Source organism: Ranitomeya variabilis, chromosome 4 (assembly GCF_051348905.1).
Source record: "Ranitomeya variabilis isolate aRanVar5 chromosome 4, aRanVar5.hap1, whole genome shotgun sequence".
Taxonomy (NCBI): Eukaryota; Metazoa; Chordata; class Amphibia; order Anura; family Dendrobatidae; genus Ranitomeya; species Ranitomeya variabilis.
Genome location: NC_135235.1, coordinates 762,293,771 through 762,306,997, shown reverse-complemented (window position 1 = coordinate 762,306,997; position 13,227 = coordinate 762,293,771). Strand labels below are relative to the sequence as shown.

At 45.0% G+C, this 13,227-nt stretch overlaps 2 protein-coding genes across 3 annotated transcripts in view; both read right to left on the bottom strand.

Moving 5' to 3' along the window:
- LOC143766886 (uncharacterized) overlaps window positions 1-4,436 on the bottom strand; it is a 42,879-nt gene extending 38,443 nt beyond the window's left edge. For both annotated transcript variants that reach the window (XM_077254885.1, XM_077254888.1), the window contains exon 1: window positions 4,297-4,436. The gene's annotated coding sequence lies outside the window, so the exon portion shown is untranslated. The remainder of the gene's footprint in view (window positions 1-4,296) is intronic.
- LOC143768285 (uncharacterized) overlaps window positions 1-13,227 on the bottom strand; it is a 371,133-nt gene that overhangs the window by 129,259 nt on the left and 228,647 nt on the right. The gene's annotated exons all lie outside the window — the stretch shown is intronic.

The following is a 13,227-nucleotide window of genomic DNA, read 5'->3' as shown; positions in this document are numbered from 1 at the left end:
GGGGTAAACCACTGTTTTGGCACACGTCGGGGTTCGGAAGGGAAGTAGTGACATTTTGAAATGCAGACTTTGATGGAATGCTCTGCGGGCATCAGGTTGCGTTTGCAGAGCCCCTGATGTGCCTAAACAGTAGGAACTCCCCACAAGTGACTCCATTTTGGAAACTAGACCCCCAAGGGAACTTATCTAGATGTGTGGTGAGCACTTTGAACCCCCAAGTGCTTCACAGAAGTTTATAACGCAGAGCCGTGAAAATAATAAATGTGTTTCCTTTCCTCAAAAATATTTTTTTAGCCCAGAATTTTTTATTTTTGAAAGAGTAACAGGAGAAATTGGACCCCAAGAGTTGTTGTCCAGTTTCTCCTGAGTACGCTGATACCCCATATGTGGGGGTAAACCACTGTTTGGGTACATGCCGGGGCTCGGAAGGGAAGTAGTGACGTTTTGGAATGCAGACTTTGATGGAATGGTCTGCGGGCATCATGTTACGTTTGCAGAGCCCCCGATATGCCTAAACAGTAGAAACACCCCACAAGTGACCCCATTTTGGAAACTAGACCCCCGAAGGAACTTATCTAGATGTGTGGTGAGCACTTTCAACCCCCAAGTGCTTCACAGAAGTTTATAACGCAGAGCCGTGAAAATAAAAAATAATTGTTCTTTCCTCAAAAATTATGTTTTAGCAAGTAATTTTTTATTTTTGCAAGGGTAACAGGAGAAATTGGACCCCAACAGTTGTTGCCCAGTTTGTCCTGAGTACGCTGGTACCCCAAATGTGGGGGTAAACCACTGTTTGGGCGCACGTCGGGGCTTGGAAGGGCGGGAGCACCATTTGACTTTTTGAACGCAAGATTGGCTGGAATCAATGGTGGCGCCATGTTGCGTTTGGAGACCCCTGATGTGCCTAAACAGTGGAAACCCCTCAATTCTAACTTCAACACTAACCCCAACACACCCCTAATCCTAATCCCAACTGTAGCCATAACCCTAACCACAACCCTAACCGCAACACAACCGTAACCCTAATTCCAACCCTAATCCTAACCCTAATCCCAACCGTAACCCTAATCCCAACCCTAACCACAACTGTAACCCCAACACACCCCTAACCCTATCCGTAACCCTAACCACAAGCCTATTCTTAACCCTATTTCCAACCCTAGCCCTAATTCCAACCCTAACCCTAAGGGTATGTGCCCACGTTGCGGATTCGTGTGAGATTTTTCCGCACGATTTTTGAAAAATCTGCAGGTAAAAGGCACTGCGTTTTGCCTGCGGATTTACAGCAGATTTCCAGTGTTTTTTTGTGCGGATTTCACCTGCGGATTCCTATTGAGGAACAGGTGTAAAACGCTGCGGAATCCGCACAAAGAATTGACATGCTGCGGAAAATACAATGCAGCGTTTCTGCACGGAATTTTCCGCACCATGGGCACAGCAGATTTGGTTTTCCTTAGGTGTACATGGTACTGTAAACCTGATGGAAAACTGCTTCGAATTCGCAGCGGCCAATCCGCTCCCGATCCGCTGCGGATCCGCGGCCGATCCGCTCTGTGTGCACATGCCATAACCCTACCCCTAACCCTAACCCTTCCCGTACCCCTAACCCTACCCCTAGTTCTAACCCTAACCCTAGTGGAAAAAGAAAAAAAAATATTTTCTTTATTTTATTATTGTCCCTACCTATGGGGGTGATAAAGGGGGGGGTTTATTTATTATTTTTTTATTTTGATCGCTGTGGTAGAACCTACCACAGCGATCAAAATGTACCTGTAACGAATCTGCCAGCCTGCAGATTCGGCGGGCGTACTGAGCATGCGCCCGCCATCTTGGAAGATGGCGGCGCCCAGGGAGAAGACGGACCGACTTCGGGAGGATCGGTAAGTATGAGGGGGTGGTGGGGGGGTGGATCGGAGCACAGGGGGGGGGGATCGGAGGACGGGGGGAGCAGACAGGAGCACGGGGGAGCGGACAGGAGCACGGGGGAGCGAACAGGGGGACGGAGGGGGGTACCTGACAGAACGGAGGACTGGGGAGGAGATCGGGGGCGGTGGGGGGGGCCAGTACATGATTTCCAGCCATGGCAGATGCTATTGCAGCATCGGCCATGGCTGGATTGCAATATTTCACCATTTTCATAGGTGAAATATTGCAAATTGCTCTGATTGGCTGTTGCACTTTCAACAGCCAATCAGAGCGATCGTAGCCACGTGGGGGCAAAGCCACCCCCCCTAGGCTGAAGTACAACTCCCCCTCTCCCTGCAGATCGGGTAAAATAGGAATTAACCCTTTCACCCGATCTGCAGGGATGCGATCATTCCATGACGCCGCATAGGCGTCATGGGTCGGGAAGGGGTTAATAGCCTAGGAAGGGGCCATAAATACTGTGCCCCCAGGCTAAAAATATAAGCTCTCAGCCGCCCGGAAAAGGCACATCTCTAAGATGCACCAATTCTGGCACTTAACCTCTCTCGCTTCCTACTTGCCCTTTAGCTGAAATTGTGATGATGGGAAGGAGAGGGTGACAATACCACACCCCACTGAGCCCTGTCAATTCATAGGCATCATAGCAACCAAGTGGGCTATCGTTTTGGATGATACACTCCTGCCTATCCAACTATCGTATGGTAAATATCTCATAGATCCTGGGTTCATTAGTATTTGCACCAAGAATGAGGCTAAGTGAGTATTTATTAATTAACTGTCAGTGGTCGGAGGTAGTTAGTGAGGTGGATGGTACCATATTGTGCATGTAGGGGGCAGTACTGTGGGATCATTAGAAAGTGCGGGGGATGGTATTACTGTGGGGACATTATACTGTGTGTGAAGGGGATGCCAGTCCTGTGGAAACATTATCCTGTGTCTGTGGGAAGCCACTATTGTGGGAACTTTATACTGTGTGTGGGGGTATAGCAGTATTGTGAGAACATTATACTGTGTGTGGGGGTATAGCGGTACTATGAGAACATTATACTGTGTGCGGTGGGATGGAGGTACTGTAGGAACATTATACTGTGTGTGGGGGTATGGTGGTACTATGAGAAGATTATACCGTGTGTGGGGGTATGGCGGTACTTTAGGAACATTATACTGTATGTGGGGGTATGGCGGTACTATGAGAAGATTATACTGTGTGTGGGGGTATGGTGGTACTATGAGAACATTATACTGTGTGTGGGGGTATGGCGGTACTATGAGAACATTATACTGTGTGGGGGTATGGCGGTACTATGAGAACATTATACTGTGCGCGGTGGGATGGAGGTACTGTAGGAATATTATACTGTGTGGGGGTATGGCGGTAGTATGAGAACATTATACTGTATGTGTGGGGGTATGGCGGTACTATGAGAACATTATACTGTGTGGAGGTATGGCGGTATTATGAGAACATTATACTGTGTGTGGGGGTATGGCGGTACTATGAGAACATTATACTGTGTGGGGGTATGGCGGTACTATGAGAACATTATACTGTGCGCGGTGGGATGGAGGTACTGTAGGAATATTATACTGTGTGGGGGTATGGCGGTAGTATGAGAACATTATACTGTATGTGTGGGGGTATGGCGGTACTATGAGAACATTATACTGTGTGGGGGTATGGCGGTACTATGAGAACATTATACTGTGTGGGGGGTATGGCTGTACTTTGAGAACATTATACTGTGTGTGGGGGTATGGCGGTAGTGTGAAAATACCTTTTTTACGAGAGATGCCAGTACTGTGGAAACATTATACTGTGTGAGCGCCATCATATATATTACATAAGGGGTGTAATAAGGAGAGTCATAAAAAGCCTCCTCAGGGCTGTGCTGCATTTGTACAGACTGCTATCTGCCGTCCAGACGGGACCATGTGACACCAATGGGAAGAGGGAGGGTTTCCGGAGGGAAGAGTCTAGAGGGTGCACCTGGTCAGGAGACCTTGATGGCGCAGTTACTGAGATTATAAAGGCCGGAGCCCCAAAGGCAGAACAGATTTGGCGCCAACAAAGGAAAGGGGTGCGGGGAAGAATCTGAGGTACCAGCTCCTGGTAAAGTGCCCGAGGCAGCTGGGTGTGGGGCAGAACCCTGCTTACAGGGCATAATGGGGGCATTACACTGTGTGGGGCCAAGAAAGGGGCCCTGTACTAGGAGAACACTCCGCTCCTCACTTCCTGTCCTCCATAGTTGGCTCGTATGTATCTATTACAGGAAACAGAACAACAACGTTATGGTTCTTATAAAGAGTCTCCTCCGTGCAGAAGGGGTTAATGTCCCCGGCTGCGCTCAGTACTGGGGAATCTCCACATACCTCCACCTGCAGAGCCGCACTCCACAGATATGGCTGCTCTGTGCGCACAGGACCTGTGATGAGGTCACAGGGGGAGGAGTCAGGGGTCACGTGATCCGCAGTGAAGACGCTACATGGAGACTTCTCCTCAGTCAGTGACATTCCCGCCATTATTCGCCCTCACTACTGGCACAATTACCTCGCGCCGCCTTTTCTACACAATGTTCTGTGTGGAATGTAACGTGTGATTTCTCTGGAGACAAATAGACCCCACACATGAGGGGATTATCACCGGTTACCGGACGTCTAGTATATGGCGGCATATGATTGTGCTATCGCCTCCACACCAGGGGCTAAAATGCAGAAATCTCGCTTATTTAACCCCTTCCAGTGTCCGGCTAAGGGCTCATACTCATTTGTGTGAGAAACGGACGAGTACAATCTGATAATAAAATCGGACTGCACTGGGACCAATGTTACTCAATAGGTGACGGCTCATTTGCAAGTTTTTGTTCAGCCAAAATCGGACTGAGATAAAACTCCCAACATGCTGCGTATTGCTGCGATTCTCGGATGAGAATGTCCTTAGAAAAGCCGGTAATTCAGTGCGGTGTCCAGTAAAATCGCACTGACCGGTTACAATAGAATAGATAGATACACATAGAATAGGTAGATATATATTTATATCACTAGATGGCGGCCCACTTCTAACGCATCGGGGATTCTAGAATACGTATGTCGTTTATTTATGAAGATTTAACCCCTTAATGACCGCCGATGCGCCTTTTAACGGCGGCAGCTAAGGGTACTTAAACCACAGCTCCCTTAATTAACGGCGCTGTGGAAAAAGTGAATAGCGCCCCCCAGAGTCGGATTTTCTCTGGGGTCTCGGTTGCCGGGGGTAGCCGAGACCCCAGAGAACATGATTCAGGGGTTTTTTACTGTTAGAAAAAATAACTCTTCCTTACTTGTTCAAGTCTAGTACAGTGAGGATAGAGAAGAAAAGCAAAATTGAATTGTGTGGATAAAACAAATCTTGGTTAATGTCCATTCAAAAAGTGATTCCAAAAATGAAGAAAAAGTAAATTATAAGTTCATAGCACAGAAAATGAAGTATAAGATTATAAAGAGAAAGCAAGCATTGATCTTACACATGGTCTTGTGGTATGAGGTGGTCGTCCATGTGGAGATTCCCCAGAAATGAGAGATCTGAACCATACTGGAGCTGGGTCTTCCTTATATACGATTTTGACCCATAGACTTACATTGGTTACTATTTTCCTACCTCATAACCACATATGGTGATCTACCGCTATGTCCATAGCTCGTACCATATTAGCAGAACCTAGTAGCCTCCAGAATATGCCGAATGGTTCTGTACATTACCTCATTCCATATTCCCTAAATATATATATTGTTTGTTAGTTACAAGTAACTTTAGTCGTCCACTTATAGCCTCAACTTGACAAGTGTCCTGTAGCTCTGACATACAGAGAACAGATGTAAGCCGAGACCCCAGAATAACTCACCACCACACACTACCTAGAGCTCCGGCTCATTAATTGGACTCTGTATATACGTTAAGTGATCAATAATCATATTTTATTGTTATTAAGATTTTACATTCCCCCCTGATTATGATTTGAGAAATATCATAATTAACCCTAAACTCTTTCTCTCACCATTCGTATCACATTCATTCTTTATTCTGAAAACCTTCTATAAACATCTGTCCTGAACGTCAGCTGAATATCGAAGACTAAAATTAGATTAGAGAATTATATTTTCCTTTTTAACATTTCTCTCAAAATATCGTCTTCCTTTTTCATTTCTGTCTTTATCTTTTTATAAATGTTCTTAATTTTACACATAATAACTATCTGATATATTATACACAGCAGAACCACAATGAATATAATAACAATCGGATTAGATAATCCATCTCCTGCTGAAGACTGTGACCAACTAGTTACTGATTTCCCTACATTTCTCCCCCAAGATGAGCCTGACATACTCGTCCGTTCATGTTCAGTATCAGTTACATTCCCTTGCTCATGTCTGGATACAATTTCAGCTTCTTTTCATTGTTTTGTTAATAAATGTAACAAACCCTTGTCTTTTATCTCATTTGTCCACATATCCCAAGGAAAAGTATTTATTTGGGACAAATTGACCTGTATCGGAAGGATTTTTAGATTTCTTGAGCCTATTAATGTTATATTAACACTTCCTCCCTTCTTTGAGAGTTTTCACATTTCCCCCAATACAATATAAACCTATTGTCAGACTTTCAGCATGTACACAGGATGGAGAATGCGGAAACAACTTCTCTTTCTGACATAACTTGGAAACAAACCTTATTAGGCTACGTTCACATTTGCGGTGTGCGCCGCAGCGTCGCCGCCGCAACGCACAACGCAAATGTGAACACATGCACAAAGCTGCTTTTTGCGCCGCATGCGTCCTTTTTTTCATTGATTTTGGACGCAGCAAAAATGCAACTTGCTGCGTCCTCTGCGCCCGGACGCGGGCGCCGCAGTGACGCATGCGGCGCAAAAAGCAAGTGCGACGCATGTCCATGCGCCCCCATGTTAAATATAGGGGCGCATGATGCATGCGGCGACCGACGCTGCGGTGCTGACCGCAAATGTGAACTTTGCTTTAGCGCTTACTGGTGTCACCAAGTCCTGGATCGTGTACATTCTCCACTCTGGCAGGACATGAGGTATGATTATGGAAACATGAATGATAAATGACTTTATCCTGTCCAAGTAGACACATTACCTTAGAGACAAAATTTAACCCCTTACAGACCTCGGACGGGATAGTACATCCGAGGTCAGCTCAGCTCCCCTGCTTTGATGCGGGCTCCGTGGTGAGCCCGCATCAGAGCCGGGACATGTCAGCTGTTTTGAACAGCTGACATGTGCCCGCAATAGCGGCGGGTGAAATCGCGATTCACCCACCGCTATTAACTAGTTAAATGCCGCTGTCAAACGCAGACATTTAACTACCGCATCCAGCCGGAAATGAGCGCATCGCCGACCCCCGTCACATGATCAAAGGTCAGCAATGCTTCTCCATTGTAACCATAGAGGTCCTTGACACCTGTATGGTTACTGATCGCCGGTAGCTGTGAGCGCCACCCTGTGGTCGGCGCTCACAGCACTCCTGATTTTCTACTACATAGCAGCTAACAGCAGATCGCTGCTATGTAGCAGAGGCGATCGCGTTGTGCCTGCTTCTAGCCTCCCATGAAGGCTATTGAAGTATGGCAAAAGTAAAAAAAAAAGTTAAAAAAAATGTGAAAAAAAAATAAAAATAAATAAAAGTTTAAATCAGCCCCCCTTTCTCCCCAATCAAAATAAATCAATAAAAAAAAAATCAAACCTACACGTTTGGTATCGCCGCGTTCAGAATCGCCCGATCTATCAATAAAAAAAAAGCATTAACCTGATCGCTAAACGACATAACGAGAAAAAAATTTGAAACGCCAGAATTACGTTTTTTTGGTCGCCGCGTCACTGCATTAAAATGCAATAACGGGCGATCAAAAGAACGTATCTGCACCAAAATGGTATCATTAAAAACGCCAGCTCGGCACGCAAAAAATAAGCCCTCACCTGACCCCAGATCATGAAAAATGGAGACGCTATGTGTATCGGAAAATGGCCCTTTTTTTTTTTTTTTTGCAAAGTTTGGAATTTTTTTTCACCACTTAGGTGAAAAATAACCTAGAAATGTGAGGTGTCTATGAACTCGTAATGACCTGGAGAATCATACTTGCAGGTCAGTTTTAGCATTTAGTGAACCTAGCAAAAAAGCCAAACAAAAAACAAGTGTGGGACTGCACTTTTTTTGCAATTTCACTGCACTTGGAATTTTTTTCCCGTTTTCTAGTACACGACATGATAAAACCAATGATGTCGTTCAAAATTGCAACTCGTCCCGCAAAAAATAAGCCCTCACATGGCCAAATTGATGGAGAAATAAAAAAGTTATGGCTCTGGGAAGGAGGGGAGTGAAAAACGAACACGGAAAAACGGAAAAAGCTTCGGGGGTGAAGGGGTTAAGCATGAGGAAATGTCTAATTGTTCAGTGTTTGTACCGTCAAATGCAAAATCTGTGTCCTGTAATTGATAAAATAACAATTGTGTGTGACTAACAGGAATTCCCAGAACACTTATAGGAACCAGGGTTTTTTCTCTTCCCGACACTGGAATCAGTGATGTTCCTACACAAATATCCTGGTCACATCCTAGCCACTTATTTACCCACAAATCTGTAGGATTTAACGCAAAATTATATTCTGTAGGCAAATTTCTCATTAGTCCTAAAGGTGTAATACCACTTTGTAAGGCTTGTGCAATCATTTTCAGATTGGTGGAATATTCAATCTGAATTTCTAGACATGTTTTGGCCACTTGAGATTCCTGTTCACTTTCTATTAAAGCTAAAGTAGCATCTTGTAAATGTGATACAGAAGATCCCAATACAGCAGCAATGTTCAAAACCATCTTCTCAAGGACTTGATTCAAACTTTTCTGAATCTTTACCCCTTTACCTCCAATATTTTCCAGATCTGATTTAAGAGTATGTATGTCCATAGTGTTAATTAGACTTCCTACTGTTCCTAATCCCCCCAAAATACCTTCTTAAGGTACCGATACACTAAACGACTTACCAACAATCACGACCAGCGATACGACCTGGCCGTGATCGTTGGTAAGTCGTTGTGTGGTCACTGGGGAGCTGTCACACAGACAGCTCTCTCCAGCGACCAACAATCAGGGGAACGACTTCGGCATCGTTGAAACTGTCTTCAACGATGCTGATAGTCCCCGGGTAACCAGGGTAAATATCGGGCTACTAAGCGCAGGGCCGCGCTTAGTAACCCGATATTTACCCTGGTTAGGTTACCATTGTAAAAGTTAAAAAAACTAAAACACTATATACTCACATTCCAATGTCTGTCACGTCCCCCGCCGGCATCCACAGGGAGCTGCTGCCGAGAGCTTCCCTGCACTGACTGTGTCAGCGCCGGCAGTAACAGCGGTGACGTCACCGCTTTGCTCTGCTTTACGGCCGGCGCTGACACAGTCAGTGCGGGAAGCTGACGGCGGGGGACGTGACAGACATCGGAATGTGAGTATGTAGTGTTTTTTTTAACTTTTAAACAATAAATTTTATTGAAGTTTGCAAAAATAAATGGTACAGGAAGGGAAGGTACTTTAACGTTATCCAATAGTACATTGCATCATAAAAAGTATAACAGTCCTTTGTTCATGTTCCAGTACCAGCAATAAACATAACACAAGTCATATCGAAGGACAAGTGACAAAGACAAAGACAAACATAGAATGTGGGACAAGGGATCAGGGGGGAGAAGGGAGAGGGGGACCCGAGAAGGGATTCTAGTAAATCTGTATCCGTTTGGGTAGTTTAGTCAGGCGTCTGAGGACTAAGGTTAGACAATCGGGGTACCGGATCCGCAAAAGGGGTGTGGCTTGCATATTCTGCCCAGGGGAGCCAAATAAGTTCAAATCTGTCGACTCTGTCAGTTAGTATAGCAGTTAATTTTTCATTTACCATATACCAGGATAGGCGAGATTTAACTCCCGATAAGTCCAAGCCTGGTTTTTTCCATGCCGAAGCTATAGTTTGTTTAGCTGCTAAAAATATAAATGTGATAAGGGCCCGGGAATATCTAGGAATATTAGAAATATGCTTATTTAATAGAGCTTCCCAGGGGTTTTTCTTAAGGTTAATATTCGTAACTGAAAGAATCAAGAAATAAACTCTGGTCCAGAACCTTCGAACTATTGGGCATAGCCACCAGATATGGAGCATATCTCCTATGGAGTTACATTTCCGAAAGCAGTTTGGGGAATAGTTAGCCACAGCCTTTGCTACTCTGGCAGGGGTCAGGTACCATCTGGTTAATACTTTGTAGTTAGTCTCCAACATAAGGGTATTGAGCAAACCCCCGGTGGAGGAAGACCAAATTTGGGTCCACTCCGAGTCTGTCAGCGTTGAACCTATGTCAGACTCCCAGCGAACGGTATAACCCAGGGACCTCCTCTGAGTTGGAGAATTGATATGTGAATAAAGAAGGGATATGATACCTGGGGCATATGGGTTTTGGCGGCATCTCTGTTCAAAGGGGGTGAAAGAATAAGGGGGGCTGAGTTTCTTAGTAGGGATTGAACAAAATTTTTAAGTTGCAGGTATCGAAATATTTCTCTCGATGGGAGATGGTATTTCTCACTCAATACAGAAAATGGGATGATTCCATCCACGTTAAAGAGGTGATGAACTCTCGTTATTCCCGCAGCTACCCATAGTCGGAAGTCCCTAAGGGAATCCAATCCCGGAGGGAACTGGGCATTACCCCACAGGGGGGCCAAGGGCAAAAATGGTGAAATTAAGTGTGAGGAGTATTTTATGGAATCCCAGATTCTGAGAGAATGAACCATGATGGGATTAGTAATTTCTCTCCAGTTTACTGGGAGAGTCCAGAGTATCATATCAAGGGTACTTGAGTGAAGTTCCGAGGCCTCTAGAGCTAGCCACTGGGGGGGTTCGGAGTAGGCGTGGTACAACGTCAGTTGACCTAGTTGAGCTGCTTGATAGTATTTCGAAAGGTTTGGAACCCCCAATCCCCCTTTTAGACGATGACGGTAAAGGGTGGCTCTATTAACCCTAGGGAGACCCCCCTTCCAAACAAAATAATTAATTGCTCGTTGGGCTATTTTAAGATATTGTGTGGGGACCGAGACCGGGAGGACCCGGAATAGATAAAGTAGTTTAGGGAGAATAGTCATCTTTAGTGCTCGTATTCTGCCGAGCCAAGAAAGATGAAGATTACCCCATGACTGGAGTATTAGGCGGATTTTACGGAGCATATGAGGGTAGTTAGCCGCGTATAGCGAACCGTATTCCGATGTAAGTTTCACTCCTAAGTAGTCCAAATGGTTAGGGGTCCACTGAAACAGGAATTCTTGTTTTAACAATGTGGTGACAGAGGAGGGGAGGTTGATATTCATAGCATAGGACTTAGAGGGATTAATTTGTAAACCCGAAATGCGCTCAAAGTTATTAAGAGTTTGCAGTAGAGCTGGGAGGGATGAACGAGGTGATGTTAGGAGGAGCAGCATGTCGTCAGCAAAAAGGAAGAGTTTATGGGGAACTGATGCTATAGTGGCACCCTGGATGGATGAATTGAGCCGAATGTGTATCGCCAAGGGTTCAAAGGCTAAAAGAAATTATATGGGTGATAAGGGACAGCCTTGGCGAGTGCCTCTTTGAATAGGGAAGCGTGGGGAGGAGAAGCCATTATATCTAACATATGCAGAAGGGGAGCTATAAAGGGCCTGAATCATTGTAAGAAAGCAAGGAGGGAAACCCCATCTCCGCAAGACCGCAAACAGATAAGGCCAAGAAACGGAGTCAAAGGCTTTTTTAATATCAAGCGATAATAACATGCTTGGTAAATTGCGCTGTCTACAATGATGCAGCAGGTGAGAGACTCGTCTTATGTTATCTGATGCTTGTCTATTGGGAACAAAACCCACCTGATCTCTATGTATTATGGTCCCCAGCCCTGAGTGTAACCGTTGAGATAAAATTTTAGCTAATATTTTAAGGTCTATGTTAATTAGAGATATTGGTCTGTAGTTGGACAATGCTAACTGATCAGAATTGGGCTTAGGTATCATAGACACAGCTGCTATCAACGATGCTTCTCCGGGATTATTTCCGTCTCTCAAGGAATTAAAATAATTAGTAAGGTGGGGTATCAAGAGTGGGGCATATTTTTTATAGTATAAGGCTGTAAAACCGTCCGGGCCGGGTTTTTTATTGACTTTCAATTGTTGAATAGCTAACTCTATGTCGTTGGAAGAAATGGGTTGGTTTAACAGGTCAATCAGACCTGGTCCCAACGCCGGGAGTGGGACAGAGTCCAAAAAGGCATCTAGCTCACTGGAATCGACGGTTGAAGTGGCACTATATAGTTGTATTAATTTCTGCTGGAACAATTGAGTGATCTTTAGTGGGTTGGACGTGATTCCTGAAGGAGAACGTAGTCTTACTGGGGGCCGGGGTTGAGGTAAACATTTTAGCCATCGTGCTAGGTTAGAATTGTTTTTATTATTGAGGGCATAAAACCGTTGTTGGGACCAGCGTAAGGCTCGGTCAGCATTTTCAGATAGACAGAGGTCAAGCTCAGTTCGGGCGTGGGTGAGATTTCTGTATATGTCCGGGGATGGCGAATTTTTCAATTGAGTCTCAAGCACTGATACCCTATCTTCCAATTCAGCCTCTCTCGCGAGTCTCTCTTTCTTCCTACGGGAGGCTACTTGAATACACAGGCCTCTCAATACTGCCTTGTGCGCTTCCCACAAAGAAATCGGAGAAGAGGCCGACTGAAGATTGAGAGAAAAATATTCTTCTAGGTGGCCTTTTAATTTTAAAGCAATCTCAGGGTAGGAGAGCAGAGAATCATTCAGGGTCCAATTAAATGAGTATGGTTTAGGATGCAGCGCGGAACATATAAGCAAGATTGGGGAGTGGTTAGACCATGGGGTGGAAAGGATGGAAATGTTAGAGATGTTAGGGATGAAGGATGGATGGGCAAATATGTGATCTATTCTAGTGTGGACTAGGTGTCGCGGGGAAAAATACGTATAATCCCTTTGAGAGGGGTGTAAGTCCCTCCACAGGTCTACCCATTGGTATTGGGAAAGGAGTTTATTAAGGGAGGGCGAGTCCGTCAACGGGAGTGGTGATGGGATAATAAGGGATTGTGCAGTAGTTGACCTATCCAAATGGGGTTTGAGCATACAATTAGAGTCACCGCAAAGTATCGTGGCTCCCTGGGCATGCTCGGTGATTAGTTCACATAATTTAGAGAAAAAGGCGGTTTGATGGGTGTTAGGGGCATAGTATGAG